The sequence below is a fragment of the Euprymna scolopes genome, chromosome 8, assembly GCF_053919585.1.
Source record: "Euprymna scolopes isolate OS-2025 chromosome 8, ASM5391958v1, whole genome shotgun sequence".
Taxonomy (NCBI): domain Eukaryota; kingdom Metazoa; phylum Mollusca; class Cephalopoda; order Sepiida; family Sepiolidae; genus Euprymna; species Euprymna scolopes.
Window position 1 is genome coordinate 130,200,839 of NC_136489.1, and position 17,500 is coordinate 130,218,338.

The following is a 17,500-nucleotide window of genomic DNA, read 5'->3' on the forward strand; positions in this document are numbered from 1 at the left end:
TTCCGTACATTTATAACTGATCTACCTCTGCATTCCATATTTAAAAAGGATGTGTCCTCTATAGTATTAGACCTGACGGAATGGTTAATTGTAGGTATTAATCGTTTCATACCCTCGAAAAAGTTTCAACAAAAACCTGACAGCCAGTCATGGTTCTCTCCAGAATATTCTGCTGCCATTGCGCACAGAAATCACTTTTTCCACTGTTTCCAACGTAATAGATGTATGGAAACTAAAGCCGCTTTCAGGACTGCCAGCAACGATTGTAAGAAAGTAATAAAGAGCGCAAGATGGTTGTATGCTCAATCTGTTAAGTCCAAAGTAGCTGAGCAGCGGCTTAGTTCCCACCAGTTTTGGCAAATAGCAAACAGAATTCTGAACAGAAGCGTGTGCTCCATCCCTACTATCATCAATGGACCTGAGGTTATCTCGTCAGCATCAGATAAAGGCAAACTCTTTGTCAAGAACTTTGCAGCTAATTCTACCTTTTGTGATCAAGGCCGCCAACCCCCAATATTTCCTCCTGTATCTGAAAACACACTATGTGATATACGTATATCTGTACGTGATGTTGCCAAGCTAATCAAAAACCTTGATTCCAGTAAAGCAACTGGCCCGGACGGTATTCCAATTATAGTACTCAAAAAACTTAAACCTGAACTAGCACCCATACTTACAAAACTATTTAAACGTTGTCTTAAGGAGAATAGTTTCCCATCTCCCTGGAAAATTTCATCAGTATGCCCTGTATTTAAGAATTCAGGTGATCGCTCATCCCCCTCTCAGTATAGGCCAATAAGTCTCCTGTGTGTGATGAGTAAATTGCTGGAATCTGTGTTAAATACAGAAGTAATCAACCATCTCAACAAAAATAACCTTCTTAGTGACACTCAATATGGTTTCCGTTCTGCTAGATCTACAGCAGATGTGCTTACAGTTATATTTCATAGGATTAGCAAATCTCTCGATGGAGGCAACCTTTCTAGGGCATATGCTCTTGACATATCTAAAGCCTTTGATAGGGTATGGCATAAAGGTTTACTTCATAAGATCTCTAGCTATGGTATAGCTGGAAATGTCTTCTCAATTATTAAATCATTTCTTTCTGATAGGTTCATAAGAGTAGTAGTTGAGGGGCAAAAATCAGAAGCCCACAGTATTAATGCCGCTGTCCCTCAGGGGTCCATCCTGGGCCCAACTCTTTTCCTGATCTACATTAATGATCTTCCAAATCACATCCTTACATCATTTGTAGACATTTATGCTGACGACACTACCATTTATGGTAGCACATCTAAGACAGTAAACGACCAAGTTCTCTCCAATTCTCTCTCCTCTGATCTTGAACATGTAGTACAATGTGGAAAGGAGTGGCTGGTTACTTTTAATGCATCTAAAACCAAGCTTCTCTCTTTACATCATCAACATTCTGATCCCCATCTGGCATCAATTGAAATGAAGGGCTCTCGTCTTCAGGAGGCCTCAAGTTTTGACAAGCTTCTGGGCTTGACCATTACTCCTGATCTGAAATGGAACACGTACATCAAATCTGTTGCCAAGGCCGCTGAAAAAATGGTGGGATCTTTCTATTGATCCAGTAGATATCTCACTGCTGATGCAATTCTCTATTTATATAAGAGCCAGGTACGTCCAAGGATGGAATACTGTTGCCACATCTGAGCAGGAGCTGCTAGAAAGGACTTGTCCTGCCTTGATAGAGTTCAAAATAGACTTCGTAGCTTCGTAGGAGATGTCCTTGTCTCTTCCTTGCAACCTCTATCTCACAGAAGAGATGTTGCTAGTTTGTCTCTGATGTTTCGTTATTTTCATGGAAAGTGTTCGACTGAGCTTCAATCTATGGTCCCCCCTCGCAAAACTTTCACAAGAAACACTCGTCTAGCTGTAAACACTATCAATAATTCCCCACACTCTTTATCTGTGCCTAAACCTAAACGTAGATTCCATGAACAAAGCTTTTTTATTAGAACTGCACGCCTGTGGAATTGTCTTCCGTTTTCCTGCTTTCCGGCTGACTACAATATGGTTGTCTTCAAGTCTAATGTAAATAAGTTCTTGATGAGCCGTTCCATATAAGTTATCAAATTTAACAAATTTTCATTACTAATGATTATTATATTGTCCAATTTTTACTGTACACTCTTTAACCCTTATCCTTGAGTGGCCTCTTGGCCTTGATAATGTGTTGATACCTATGAAAAAAAAGTCCAATATGAACAAGTTCTAATTGAATCGTCCCCCTAAGTAATCCAAGTTACAAAATTCCCACTGGTTACTATGCTAAAATCACAATGACTAATGTATACCTATTAACCCTTATCCTTGAGTGGCCTCTAGGTTTTGATAAGTGGTGACACCCATGTAAAAAAAAAGAAACTAAATTAAACAAGCACAAGAAAAACTATATTAAACGAACACTGGAAAATGATATAAGACGAATATTGGAAAAACGGTATAAAACGAATACTGAAAAACATCCTTAAACACACACTGAAAAAACTATATTAATCAAACACTGGAAAAAACTATATTAAACAAACACTGGAAAAAACTATATTAAACAAGCACTGGAAAACTTATATGAAACAAAACACTGGAAAAATTATATTAAAAAAACACTCGAAAAACATTATTTTAAAAAAACACTAGAAAAACATTATATTAAGCAAACACTGGAAAAATCTATATTAAGCAAACACTGGAAAAAACTATATTAAACAAACACTGGAAAAATCTATATTAAGCAAACACTGGAAAAATGATATTAAAAAACACTAGAAAAACATTATATTAAAAAACACTAGAAAACATTATATTAAGCAAACATTGGAAAAAAAACTATATTAAGCAAACACTGGAAAAAAACTATATTAAGCAAACACTGGAAAAAAACTATATTAAGCAAACACTGGAAAAAAACTATATTAAGCAAACACTGGAAAAAACTATATTAAGCAAACACTGGAAAAAACTATATTAAGCAAACACTGGAAAAAACTATATTAAGCAAATACTGGAAAACAATTATATTAAACAAACACTGGAAAAAAACTATATTAAACAAACACTGGAAAAAAACTATATTAAACAAACCCTGGAAAAAAATTGTATTAAACAAACATTGGAAAAAAATTATATTAAACAAACACGGGAAAAAAAATTTATTAAACAAACACTGGAAAAAAAAATTATTAAACAAACACTGGAAAAAAAACTATATTAAAAAACACTATAAAGAACTATATTAAGCAAACACTGAAAAAACTATATTAAACAACCACTGGAAAAAATATATTAAACAAACACTGGAAAAAAACAATATTAAACGAACACTGGAAAAAAACTATGTTAAACAAACGCTGGAAAAAAATTATATTAAACAAACACTGGAAAACTAAACTATATTAAACACGTGAAAAAATATATATATTAAACGAACACTGGAAAAATATATTAAACGAATTCGGGGAGAAACTGTATTAAACGAACACTAAAAACTATATTAAATGAACACTGGAAAAACTATATGAAACGAACACTTGAAAACTAGACGTGAAAAAACTATATTAAACGAACACTGGGAAACTATATTAAACAAATATTTGAAAAATATATTAAGCAAACATTAGGAAACCAATATTAAACAAACGTTTGAAAAATATATTTTACAAACATTGGAAACACTATATTAAATAGACACTGGGAAAAAAAAACTATGTAAACCAATTTTGGGGAAAAACTATGTTAAACGATCACTTGGAAATATTTCTTAAACGCAAAACACTATCAAACAGATATCCGTAAACTTATATTAAACAAACATACGAACTACTATATATACCGAACTTCTAAAAATATACAGTGCAACCACATGATACGGCATTAAAAATGAGTAAAAAAATGCAGTACCGTATATAATACACATTTATATAATCAAATGATATTATATATCACACCGTAAGTCGGGGCAAATAAAATGACCAAGGTCCGGAAAAACATCGTAACCGGAAAAATCCGTATACTAGGGTCACCGTATCCCGGGGTTATACTATAAACACCGGAAAAATCTATATAAAACGAACACCCGAAAAACTATATTAAACACATGCCGAACAAAGTTATTAAACGAACAACGTAAAAAAAACTACATAAAGCACACATCTAGTGTTTACAATTATCATATATAGATCAAAGTGTAGCATATGTTCTTCAGATGTTTCACTTCTCCACATTAAAAACGACCATTGTGTCTAACTCTGTCCCGAGGGGAAGCATTGTAAATAGGAACTATTAGATATTGACGCTATAAGTCCATTTTTTAAATATAACTTTTTTTTGCCAACTCTTTGATCTAAATAGCTTGCAACTCTTTAAAATCTTTTAATATATAAATATTGGCTAAGCATTTTCAAACAACTCTCTATTAGCAGTTTAAATGCTGCTAAACTAAATAATGTATTCATATTTTTATCGATTAAAAAACGTGGCTTCTTTGTGAAGTAATCGAAATGGATTCTGATACATTTTATTTCGAGATTAAATTATTTTAATATGATTCTTGAAAAGTTATTGTTTAGGATTTCATATTATTGAAATTTTTATTTACATAAATAATCGATTAACAGTACCTTTTTACAATGCCTCCCCACGGGACAGAGTTAGACACCAGGGTCGTTTTATTTTTTAATCGATTAAGAGTAAATAAAACAAGAAAATAATGCGCAAGTCACGTAGATTTGAGAAACACAGACAGACACCTGAAAACTATTCAGAGAATTGTATTAATAAAGCGATTCTTGGCTCGTGTGTTTTAAACATAATTTTATAGGTGGATATGTGCTAGAGTAAAAATTAAAGTGTTATAGCGAACAGGGTTAGTACAGTCGATATAAAATACTCTTTTTTCTGTAGTTGATCGCTCTTCTTAATTCTTTTTCTTTTCTTTTACTTTTTCCTTTGGCGATGGTGTGTCCGATTTTTTTTTTTTTACATCAAGCTGCGAGTCAGACGAATGATACCAAACAATTATGATGGAAGGCTATCCCATTTATTTCTCTGCTTCTTGTAATTTCGCTTCTCTCTTCACGTATAAAAGCGAGTTAGTTTTCACAGGGAAATGTTAACTCAAACTCTTTTCAACTAATAAAAATTAATTTATAAAAAAAACTATAACAATCCTATGTCTAATTAACCAGGCCTATAAAACAGTGACCTGGTCAACAAAAAAAGAAAAAAAAGAAAAAAAGAAAACGTTCTTGAACTACTGACTGGAGTGCCTCACGGGTAAATTCCTTTGAGTTTGCTGTTATCTATCCAGTAAATTCAGCCACCCAGAAGGTAAACAAACACAATGAAACTTTGAAACTAACCTTATGACATTCTTTTCTATTTCTTATAAACACAGCTCAACAAATTTTGTCTTTTGAAATGCAGTCAAATTGTTGCTGTATATACGGTAGCGTCCAAAACTAAGGGACAATTTAAAAACCTAATATTTGTTAGAAATAACAATTGTGAAACGCTGAAATTGTGTCCCTTAGTTTTAGACGCTAGCGTATCTATGGTTTATTACATCATGCGTTCTAGCTTTCGTTCGTGAAAAAAAAAGTTAAGTTATCACTTGCGCTAACATTACAGTCATCTTTTTTGTACATCTTCATCTTCATTTGTCACTTTAGCTACATCTACATTCAATGGTAGCGTTGTTCTTGACACCTTTCAAAGAGGTTCCTGTCGTCAAATACACTATCTGAAGCGAGATATGGCGCCACAAAATACTAGTATGCCGATGTTTGTATTTTACGCTGCTAATTACAAGCGTGCCGTTTAAACAGGACTTGCCCGCCTCGGCATTAACATAACATAAAAGTGAAGTTGCTTTAAAGTGGCCGCATCCGCCTAATTCTGGCACGGAACAAGGAAATAAGAAACAAGGATAAAATAAATGGAACTAGCCACAAGAATCAAAAAAAAAAAAAAAAGAAAAGAAAAGAAAACAGCGAAGAAGAGAAGTGGGGAGAGGTGCAAGAGAATGGGCAGAGAAATCACCGCCACCAACAATAAAAACAGGAAAAGATTATTAAATTTGATTAACTTGAGTGATTGTTGGGTTTTAAATGCAATTACTGGCGATCCCCCATTGTCATCTTGTCGTCCGCGGGCGATATCCGCACAGCGAGAAGAGGAAACGTGGGTTTCACATTCAGAAGGTCGGGGCGAAGGGAGACAAAACGGTAGACGTTTGAAAAAGGAAAGAAAACGCGGAGTGCGACTTTGAAGAAAGCTGTGATCAAGGCAAACCTTTGAAGAAAACGGAGAAAAAACAAACAGCAAAAAAAGGGGGGGGGGAAACAAGCCTTCTGTTTAACTGAGGTCGGAAGATGAAGTTGTCAAATGAGGAGGTGAAGGAGAACGAAGGGCCGGGAAAGGTTGCTACTTGGCACGTGATAAGGAACTGGGCGCGGGGAGGAGGGATAAAAGCGCCGGAACAGTAAGGGTTAGGAAAGGACCGGCATTCTCTCCTTTTCTTCCATTTTATTAGCTTTCTCAATTCACTGATTTGCTCCACCCTCCCTCCCCTACACCGCTCCGTACTTTTTCTTCTGATTCACAATGCTACTTGGCGAGCAATTTTTAAATAATCATCAATAGTTTAAACAATGTCGTGGTTGTGTTTTACCACTTTAGCGCGTGTTATTGTCACTTTTTCTTGCTAGTAGTATTTACCTGTACCTTACGACAAAACGGAAAAAAATTTGAACATGGTGGTCGTATTTGCTTTCATCCCAATTAGAGCAAAGTTAAACACGAAGTCGATTTTTAATGTTTTATATTTTTTTTATGAAATCTCTCTGGTACATTTTGCAAGTTTCTCCTGAATGTTCAAGTAATATACTGCTAAATACATAGTTATTGTTTTTTTTTTGGTTTTTTTATTCAATTTTCACCTCAAACAAGGCACAGTGCCACTTTAAAGTTGCAGGGGTATTATGAAGGGAGATGAGTAGCAAGATGTCTGTTCACATCACACGTTAACTTCTGCATGCCAGTACAGTTGGGAAAGCAGAATCCTGGGGAATAAGCTATTGGGGTAGAAGACTTTCTTACACCCAGGGATCTCTACTGCTAAGTGGTGGGATTTAGCTGCTTTTCGGGTTTGTCGGGGGTATTCACGTCGAGGGGGTACAAGTGCTTGAAGTTCGACGGAGCATTCACTATTAAAGTATTTGTAGAAAAGGCAGAAGAATGCAGTATTTCATCGATGGGACAGAGGCTGAAGCCTAGATGACAGTCCAGGACCTATCAGGTTGGATACTCTCTTTTTAACCCTGTCAAGGAGTGAGAGACTAGTAGCAGGTGCACCAGCCGAAACGTGACAACAGTACCCCATACATGGGCGAATGGTGGTCTTATAGAGGTACATGATACTCAAATTTTAGCGATTAAGTAAAATCGAAGCGCTTATTTTCTGTATTAAGAAAATATGGAATGCGAAAGTGTGTCGTTGTAATTATTTAAAAGTTTTTTGTATTAACACTTTTCTTATTTATTTTTTTATTTTTATTTTTTTTATTACATTTTCACCCCAAACAAGGCGCATTGCCACTTTGGCGTAGAGGGCTACTATCAGGGGCAGCAACTACTGGGGCACTATGTTGGGATTTGGGCAGCAAGATGTCGGTTCACGTTGCACTTGAACTTCTGCATGTCAGTACAGTTAGGTAAGCAGGAACTTGGAATGGAATTCCAGAGTCTAGCGGTTCTGGGGAAGAAACTATTGGAGTAGAAAGATCTTTTACATCTAGGGATCTCTACTGTGTGGGGGTGGGATTTAGCTGCCTGTCGGGTTTGTTGAGGGTGTCTACGGCGTGGGGGCTCAAGTGTCTGCAGTTCTGCAGAGCATTCAACATTAAAATACTTGTAGAACAGGCAGAGGGATGCAACGTTTCGTCGATGGGACAAAGGCTGAAGCTTAGATGCCAGTTCAGGGCGTATCAGATTGACGACTCTTTTTTGAACCTTGTCTAGGAGCGAGAGACTGGTAACAGATATGTACTTCAAATGTATAGATTAGATGCGTACTATCTTGATATAAGTTCATATTTATTTGCCTCCTCATCAGAAAAGAGTTAGACACAAGATCAGTTTTAATGATCCTACATTTATCTACTGAACTGATCCCTCATTTTAAATTCTAAATTAAAGTTCCGTCTTTCGACTCTATTTTTCACTGTTTTCGCACGTAATTATTTAAACAAATATCATCTCAGTTTTAGGGGAGAGATTTAAGTAAGTCTGTCATTTTATTTATTTGTCTAGCAACGGGGCAGAATTAGACAGATGTCGGATTTTAATGATTTCTTCTCCACTCATTCTGAACAGAAAAAAAAAATGAAGTCTCTTCCACCTGAAAAGAAACTAGATAAGCGCATAACCAGTAGAAACGTTTAAATCAACTGGATATAAACCGATGCCAACTCTCGAACCCAAGGTTTCAGAAAGTTTTCTTCTATGAGCAAATAAAACTATGTTTTCCTTCCATCCAAGAAAACCGTTGCAGATAATGTTAGTCTTGTGCTTCTGATTTATAGCTTTAACGCACATATTAGTATGTATTAAATATTTCAACAAAATGAATAAGTTTACAGGAGAAAAAAAATGTACATATTTATTTTAACGCATTTTTAAAAGTGCATATATAGACATCGAACAACCCAACCTTCCCATACGCACACATATGTTTGTCCTTCCCGACATGGGTAGGATTCAAAAACTGTTCTCTTTTTCGTACGATCTATGACTTTTTCTTTTCTTGCATTTTTACTTCAATATCATGAAGATGTCCTATGAAATAAAGACGAAACGTTGATTATTTTAATAATTTCATTCGGTTTTTCTATTTTTCTCAAAACATAACGTCAACCACCGCTGGTATTTTTACATTTCTTATACATATTAGTATGTGCAATGGTCATGGGTGGCCGTCAGGAACAGAATTCCAGACAACAGACCAGAGGGGATTAATATTCTTCCAGAATAAATTCTAATAGAAAGCACGGAACACAATACATATTTCATTAGTACGCACTAATACAGTAAACAAAAGTATTGACACATAATTTTCCCAAACTCTGTTGAAAACAACTACTTGTGTTTAACTAGTATTACATATTTCATCAGTAAAAATATCCATTTGTAGTTGGGATAATTCAAACGTGAATGCTATAAAAACGCACATGAAACTAAACAAATGTAAGAGAGAGATGCTGTTTCTTTAAACATTGTACGCAATGTGTGTTTGTTGGGATCAGTGGATTTCACCGGCATTGTCTGTGTGAAAATATACTTTAAAACAAAATGCTTCTTAGGGTTGCCCGGGTGTTCGTAGAGGTGTGTGGTGTTAAATAAAAAAAGAAGCCGGGGGGTAGGATCGAAGCCTAACCCCCGAGGCGAAGTTTGAAAATAAAATCGGCCAGCCAGAAGTGAAAGATGTTTGAAAGTCGTCGAGCGTTACGACGACGACGATGTAAGCATTGTTATAAGCGAAGCAAGAAAAGAAAACAGCGTTTTAATTAAGCAGGGGGGGGGGTAAACACAAAAAAATAACATAAGGCAAACGAACGAACGTTACGTGGAAAATTGCTTAAATAATACAGGGTTCACTAAGTAAATTTAAAAAATCGAAAAAAAAAAAAAATCCCACACCACGATTCGAACCCAAAACGTTTAGATAATGAACCAAGGCCTTAACTACCTGCGCTAAAGCGGCGTATATAAAGTTTGTTCGGTTTATCAACTATTTAAAGTAAATCAGGTCACGACGCCATGACGTCATCTGGCGCATGCGTTGTTGACCCTCCCCCCTGTTGAATCTGTCTAGACATCTCTGTCTCTCTCTCACTTCGTCTGCCTTACTCTAAAGACTGGAAAATGGCGTCTGGCTGTTTTTATTTAAAAAAAAAAGAAACTTTGATCGTTAATATTTTTTGTAAGCGTATTTTTTTTTTTACTTCACTTTTTTTACTTTATTTTTCGTTTAACTATCGTATCTACCTATTTTGAATGTGGTAGTAACTTTGGTAACGTTGCAATAGCGTAGAAGTTCATAGTTTAACTTTAATTACTTTTTTTTACCGATAACAACATTTTTAAATTGTAAATTAAGACCGCCATTAGAGGTTGCTGACGTCAATATCACGTGACATGATTCAGCGGGTTTTAAACACAAGTTGACCCAAAATAAACGGCCGCGTGTATACTTTATGTAGAAGAGTTGGCGGCCGTATTTTTGGAGGCAGTTATAAATCGATTTAAAAATATGTAATGTTTAACATACAAATGTTAGTTTTTTTGGGGCCCCCCTGCCGAAAATCGATCAGTTGACGCACTTCTGATGGGCACTTTGGGCCAATTTTTCGATATTTGTCGTCCGGAAGGTGGGGCTTTCATATGAGACCAAGTTTGTGAATTTTAGTTCCGTCGGTCGAAAGTTTTTAGCAGACACACAAATATACATACATTTTCGCTTTTATATAGATAGATTTATTTTTATTTTTACTCAACACCTCCAAACACCCGGGCAACACCGGGCGCCCAGACTAGTATTATATAGTTGACTGACAAACTTAATCGATGATTGGAAACTTGGACAATACAAATATTGTTCATGTAATTAATCTATATTTTATTCTATTGCAACCAAATACATCTGAGCTTTAAATTGAACAAAGAAAATCTAAAACGTATCTCATAATTGATATATAATCTCCATCAATTTTAATTATTTTTTAACTGATCGAAACAGTAAACCATGAAGTTAACAATGGCTCTTTTCAGACTGAAAAACACATTAAGAAAATGATAATTGATATATCAACGTTAATGCGTTGCAAGGACTTATATGCATTAATGATAAAAAAATCTAATTGTTACATCTATTTTACGAACAAAAAATTGTCCATGGCTTTGCCAGACTCTAGCTCAACAGAAAAATAAATAACGGATTCTTCTTAATACGGACCAGAAGCGACTGGACTTATGTACACACATTTGACCGAAATATCAAAAGAACTATTTGAAAAATAAAAAAAAGAAGTTTTATTATAAAAATAAAATACACATCTTTTTATTGAATAACATTTGCTTTAATAAAATAGATACGCACGCGCACACGATATATATATATATATATATATATATATATATATATATATATATATATATATATATATATATATAGGGTGACACAAAAAAAAGCTAAATGAGGGCTATCTAGAACATATGCTGTAGAACGGAGAAAAAGAGGCCAAAGATGCTAGTGTTTTGATGTGATGTTTTGAATATAATAAACTAGTTATGACCTAAGTTTCATTTCATTCGGACAAAACACAAAGAAACGGGGCCTAATTAGAGTTGGGCTCGTTTTTTTTTGTTTGTTTTTTTTTTTTGGTCACCCTGTATATATTCAATCCAAGGAGAAAATAAACTGCATATTCTTTGTTGAGGAACTCATGTAAATATTTGATTTCTTTTGTATATTCATGCCATTTAATGAAACGCATGTAAGACGCAGGAATAAAACAGTAAAACAATATCAATGTGCATTAAATGAATACTTCTGGGACTTAGAAATGCTTAATAAATTTATATTATCTTTAAATGTAATAAAATTATAACATTTCCACTAATTATTGACACAATAGAGATGAAAGAGTCAATTTCTATGTAAATCTTTTTGAACTCATCATTCAAACCTAATAGTAAGAGGATGCAGTTAAGAGATATGGCGTTCCTATCCCGTCGCGGTTAACCATCAGACAAAGGCCAGAGTAATAATTGGCCGAAACGCCGTGAAATAACAAACGAGGAGATGAGGATAATAATCTGCAAATAAATAATTAATAAAAATTACTCATCTCAATAACAATTACAATTAATTAAATAAACCTAGTTTTTAGTTTTAATATTAGTGACACTTCCTTTTTTTCTGGTTATTTTCGCAACTTTTTAGCTGCATTATTTTATTATCCACCTCTCGGTCGGTAGGTTGGTCCGTCACGGTACATTTTGAAAAAAAACAGTTTCATTGTTACACGCGTTGTTTGAATAAAAGCATCTTAAAAATATTCGTTACTTTCTGATGTTATTTTAATGGGAAGATTGATTAATATAAAAATGAGTAAAACCTCCGGTTTTGTGTATATGTAAACTGCAGGTATATTTGCTTCCCCACTGAGAAAATTATGCACAAAGCCGTTTCTTAATGTGGAGAGAAATGGGGAGGGGGGAGGAAAGGGGGCAGCAATTCTAGCGGGGGGGGCACCAAGCAGAAAATACGCTTAAATATATTTTAGTTTGTCCTTATTTCGTACATATAATTAGACTCGTGATTACAAAAGTAAAAAAAAAAAAAAAAAAAAAAATATTCGGTTGATATAAGCTAGAATCGAAACCGAAAGCAAAACTTTAGAGTTCAAAGCTGGTGACGACACCACTATACTAACGTGACACGTATATGAGCAAAAATTAAACTAAGTTGAATGTACAAAATCTATGACGAATTTTTTTTCAATTTAAACCCATTTTTGACCCCTTAAAAGTATTATAACCGTCTGAAGACCCATGAAAGAATGGTCCATAATAAATCCAATCATTTGAGGCCCCTAGCGCCGCTGTGCGATTGTTAGCTTCGGAGGAGGTTAAGTAATAAAATATGGAGACGGATAAACAGACCAATATATAGCCCTTTATATATCCTTATTCGGGCTTTTCTATTAATCATCGCTACAAAGAGAGGGAATGTCTCTTAGGTTTGAGCGTGATTAACCTCTAGTATGTTCGAAAATAATATAACGTTGTTTTATTTTAATCTCTTTTTTTTCAACCGTGTATATAACGTAACGCAGCTTTATTTTAATAAGGTACATTTTCCATTATTTTTCCTTTTTAATCGTAACCCCCTCGATTAAGCTTTGAAAAAGTGAGGGCGAAACCGGTCAACAGACCCCTCCTCTTTTTCCTTTCCGCACTTTTTTCATTTATTTTAACCGTGTTTTACTTTTAATCATGAACAATAAGTTTTCCCTTCATGATTGCAATAATCATCATTGATACATTACTATCGCGTTTAGGGCGATGCCATTTGTGGACTTTTTCAGGTGCATTTTATGCACGTGTTGTTTTCTTATTTTTCCATCAGAGTTCTATTGGATCGCTTGATTAGCAATTCTCTCAAATATTACAAAAACTTAAAATGAACTGGAAGCCCAGTCGAGAGAAATTAGATATGGTAGGGAAGCTGTTGATCTGGCTTCAGAAAGAAAATAATGGTATACTTTGGCTGTTTCGCACGCCGCAGGAAGCGGAAATTCCTAAGTTTTAATAACAAAAAGAAACAAAAATTAAACTCGATCTGATGAGTCGAGATTTCATAGCTGCAAGCACTACACCATGACAGATTTTTGGTTTATGAAAATGCAAATCCGTCATTAATGAATTAGGTCAATAATTCTCTTTTAGAGGTTCATAAATTTATAGAATCGTTACGTTCAGGACGGTTTAAGCAGTTGGGCGTATATATAGACTAACCTATGTGCTTGGCGTTGCCTGGGTGTTTGGAAGTGTGTTGATCAAACAAGGCCGATAGCAATTAGTCGCGTGCTCTCGTGTAGTAAATGAATGCGTGAATGTAGGATTGACATGAAATTCTTAAAGATAAACTAAAATGACCGAAAAATGGGCGTAAATGACTTAAATAAATAAAAAGTAAATGACTTAGAATGACTTTAATGAACTTAACGATGAATTGAATGACCTTAAGAATAACTTGAATGCTTAAAAAATAACTGGAATCCTTAAATAACAACTTGAATGATCTGGAGAATGACTTGAATGGCTTTGAGACTGAGTGGTTGTAAAGTGGGTGATTATTTTACATTAAATTAATACAGGAAAGTGATACCCCCACTTTATATCACAAAGTTACAAACATAAGTACAGCATGTAGTAAGACCAGCTACTACACTTTGATCTTCGCCAAAAGGCAAAGAAAAACTTAAAAGGCTAAGAACAGCATCTATTAATAACGGACTTTGATCTTAACCAAAAAGGCCAAGTACAAAAGTGTTACGGACAGAACGACCGACAGAGTGAATTATAGAGTCGCTTGCACGCGACTAAAAAAACAAAAACAAAACAAAAAGAAACAGTGATAGTAGGTAGGCAGGCAGGCTCGAATGTTGTGAAAGGTGTTAAGAAAATCGTAGTATCCTGGGGAGGGAATGAAAACAACTGTAGGCAGCCACAGTAAAGAGAGGTGCTAAAACAGTGGTATTAGGCAGGCAGCCAAGCTCCAACCCGTGATGCAAAGGCGGAAAAGAAAGTGAAAGAAAATCTAACCTAATCGATGTCTCCAGCACGTGACCGGGAGTCAAACCGTTCTAATTAACCGAAGTCAATCTAACGGTGACAATGACTTGCTAAAATGTCGGTGAAACAAAAAAAAATCGACCCAACCTTGTACAAATAGTGTGAAAAAAAAATGTAAAGTTTTTGGCTAATTCTTCGATATTTGTTGTTCGAGACATTGACCTTCAAAATGATACCTCTCTTGTCAGGATCTGTCGCCTCTGTCGGAAGTTTTTGCGAGACATAAAAACATACATACTTTTAAACGGACAGGTAAGATTTATATTACAGAAGATAATCATTCTTATCTAGGAACGCGTCTTATTCTGTACACATGCTGTAATAATATGAAGTCTTACTAATATATCTGAGGTTATAGTTAGCACATATATATTTTCATACCATACGAAAATCGGATTTCGTTGGTAATTTATCTATTCGACGTCATGGATTGATCGCGAATCGTTCTTTCCCCGCCAAATCTGTTTTATTTACCTCATTTTATCTGAGAATACTTTTAAGTTACAATGAATGGATATGAAAAAACACAAAGAAAAGCGTTTTCAAAAAATCATAGCTGTCAGTGATATAGTTTTTATTTCTTTCTCTGCCCAAGATTGTGATTAATGATACACGTGTTTTTATGGCGGGAGATGATTTTCTAAATATATTGGATTTTAAATAAAAGAAACGCAAAAAAATAATCCATTGCGACGAAGGATGTTTATTTCGATGGATTGGATTGGCCGTAAAGGTAAATAAATAAAAATGAACCCAGATGTTTACATACATTTCTGTGATTAATAAAAGCAGAGGAACTGTACCTTAAGGAATATTGAAAATACCACAGCGCATGTAATCAATTATTGAAGAGAAATGATAAAATAGAATAAAAAAATTTGAATGGCCCAACAATTCAGTGTACTTTAATATGTATAATATTTCTCTAAGTCTGTCGATATATATATATATATATATATATATATATATGTGTGTGTGTGTGTGTGTGTGTATGTATATATATAATATTTCTCTTAGCCTGTCTAGATATGTATGTGTATGTATATATATATATATATATATATATATATATATATATATATATATATATATATATATATTATCTTAGTCTGTCGATATTATATATATATATTATCTTAGTCTGTCGATATTATATATATATATATATATATATATATTATCTTAGTCTGTCGATATTATATATATATTATCTTAGTCTGTCGATATTATATATATATATATATATATATTATCTTAGTCTGTCGATATTATATATATATATATATATATATATATATATATATTTCTCTTACTCTGTCGGAATATATATATATATATATATTTATAACTACTTCATTTATTCACATAAATTTAATATACGACAGTATAGATTTATGCGTAAACTTTAAGTATTTACTTCAAAAGTGCTCAATACGTAGGTAGAGCTAGTTAGTAATTTATAAAATATATATGGCGATTAAGCTACACTGAATATTCTGCGTTTCATCCAACTACAGGATTCGTCAGGCTTATGCGCGAGTTCTGTCGTTGCTTCTTGTTTTTATATATGTTGAGGATTTCTAGTTGGCCAATCAGCTTTCTAGTATCCACCGCGCCCCTTCCTATCAGCCAATGGGCATGCATTTTATCAAACAAAGGATCTGTTTTAGAGCTAGGTTAGTGGTTTTAGGTGGCCGTTATCTTTTTTATATACATATAAATATACCTATGTGTACACAATAATGCACATATATATATACACATATACATATATATATATACATACATATATGTGTGTGATCGTTTATCTATATTCATGTTTATTTAATTTATTTATTTGTTTGTTTTCTATTGTTATTGTTAGTTTTAAAGCTATTTTGTATCGCTATCCTAGAGTAAGTTTTATTTTGTGAACACAGTTGTTTGCTATTTCCCGCCTACAGTTTAATAGATTTTGAGGTTCTTTAAAGTACAAGATAGAAAATTATTTATGGAGGCATAATTTACATTACCACACTCTTCAGCACATCCAGGAACACTTTGGTGATGATTTTTAAGCCGACTTCGAAGATGTGCTGTGGCATGATGTGGTTCGCACTTGAAACCAGACCAAAGACCATAACTGTGGCTGAAACCTTTGAGCTATGCCCTTAAGCGTTGAACCGTTCGGATTTGCATTTTGGGAGTGCTGACAATGTCCCGTGTTTATAACTTGGACCGGTAGAGAGTATGAGTTGTACAGTATCGCATCTCTGATCTAGCTCGTTGAACATTGGATCACTTTCAGACATGATAGAAGACTCCTATCGGTTTTGGGATTTGTACTCAACTGGTCAATTATTAGATGGTCTGCAACAAAAAAGAAAACCGGTTTTCATTAAAGGGAAATCTTAATATCTCGTCTATCCTCATTGCGACAATTTTGTCGTTCTACCCGTATATATATATATATATATATATATATATATATATATATATATATATACTCTCTGCATCAAAAAGGTAAGTACACGCCTCACATGTCTTCAAATATTTAAGTACACCTCTTAATTTGGATGTGACGCTCAGCATGTGTGCTCAGCTTCATTTGACGACCTACCTGAGGCCTGTTCTGAGTGAACGCTGGTCTTTTAAAACGCTAGATGATCTTAGCCACTATACTGCAGTTCAGTTTCAAGGTGTTAGCAATCTGCTTGTAGCCTTGCCCATCTTAATGTAGCAATGCAATACGTTTTTTAAGATCCACAGAAAGTTCTTTGCCACGTGGTGCTTAAACTTTCCGTGACTGGGAAGAGAGAGAGAGAGAGAGAGAGAGAGAGAGAGAGAGAGAGAGAGAGATGCACTACAAATTTGAATATACCTGCTCTCTATGAACGCATCGCATAGTTACACTAATGAGTCACATTATATTTTAGAGGAGAAAAAAAGCAGTACTCAATTTAGACCTTTTACAGGGGGAGTCTCTGTTTTTACGCCAACAGCCTTCGTAGATCGCTTGTGTAATAGTGAATATTTGATAAAAGTCCAGCGTTTCCTTAGTAAATATCCATTTACG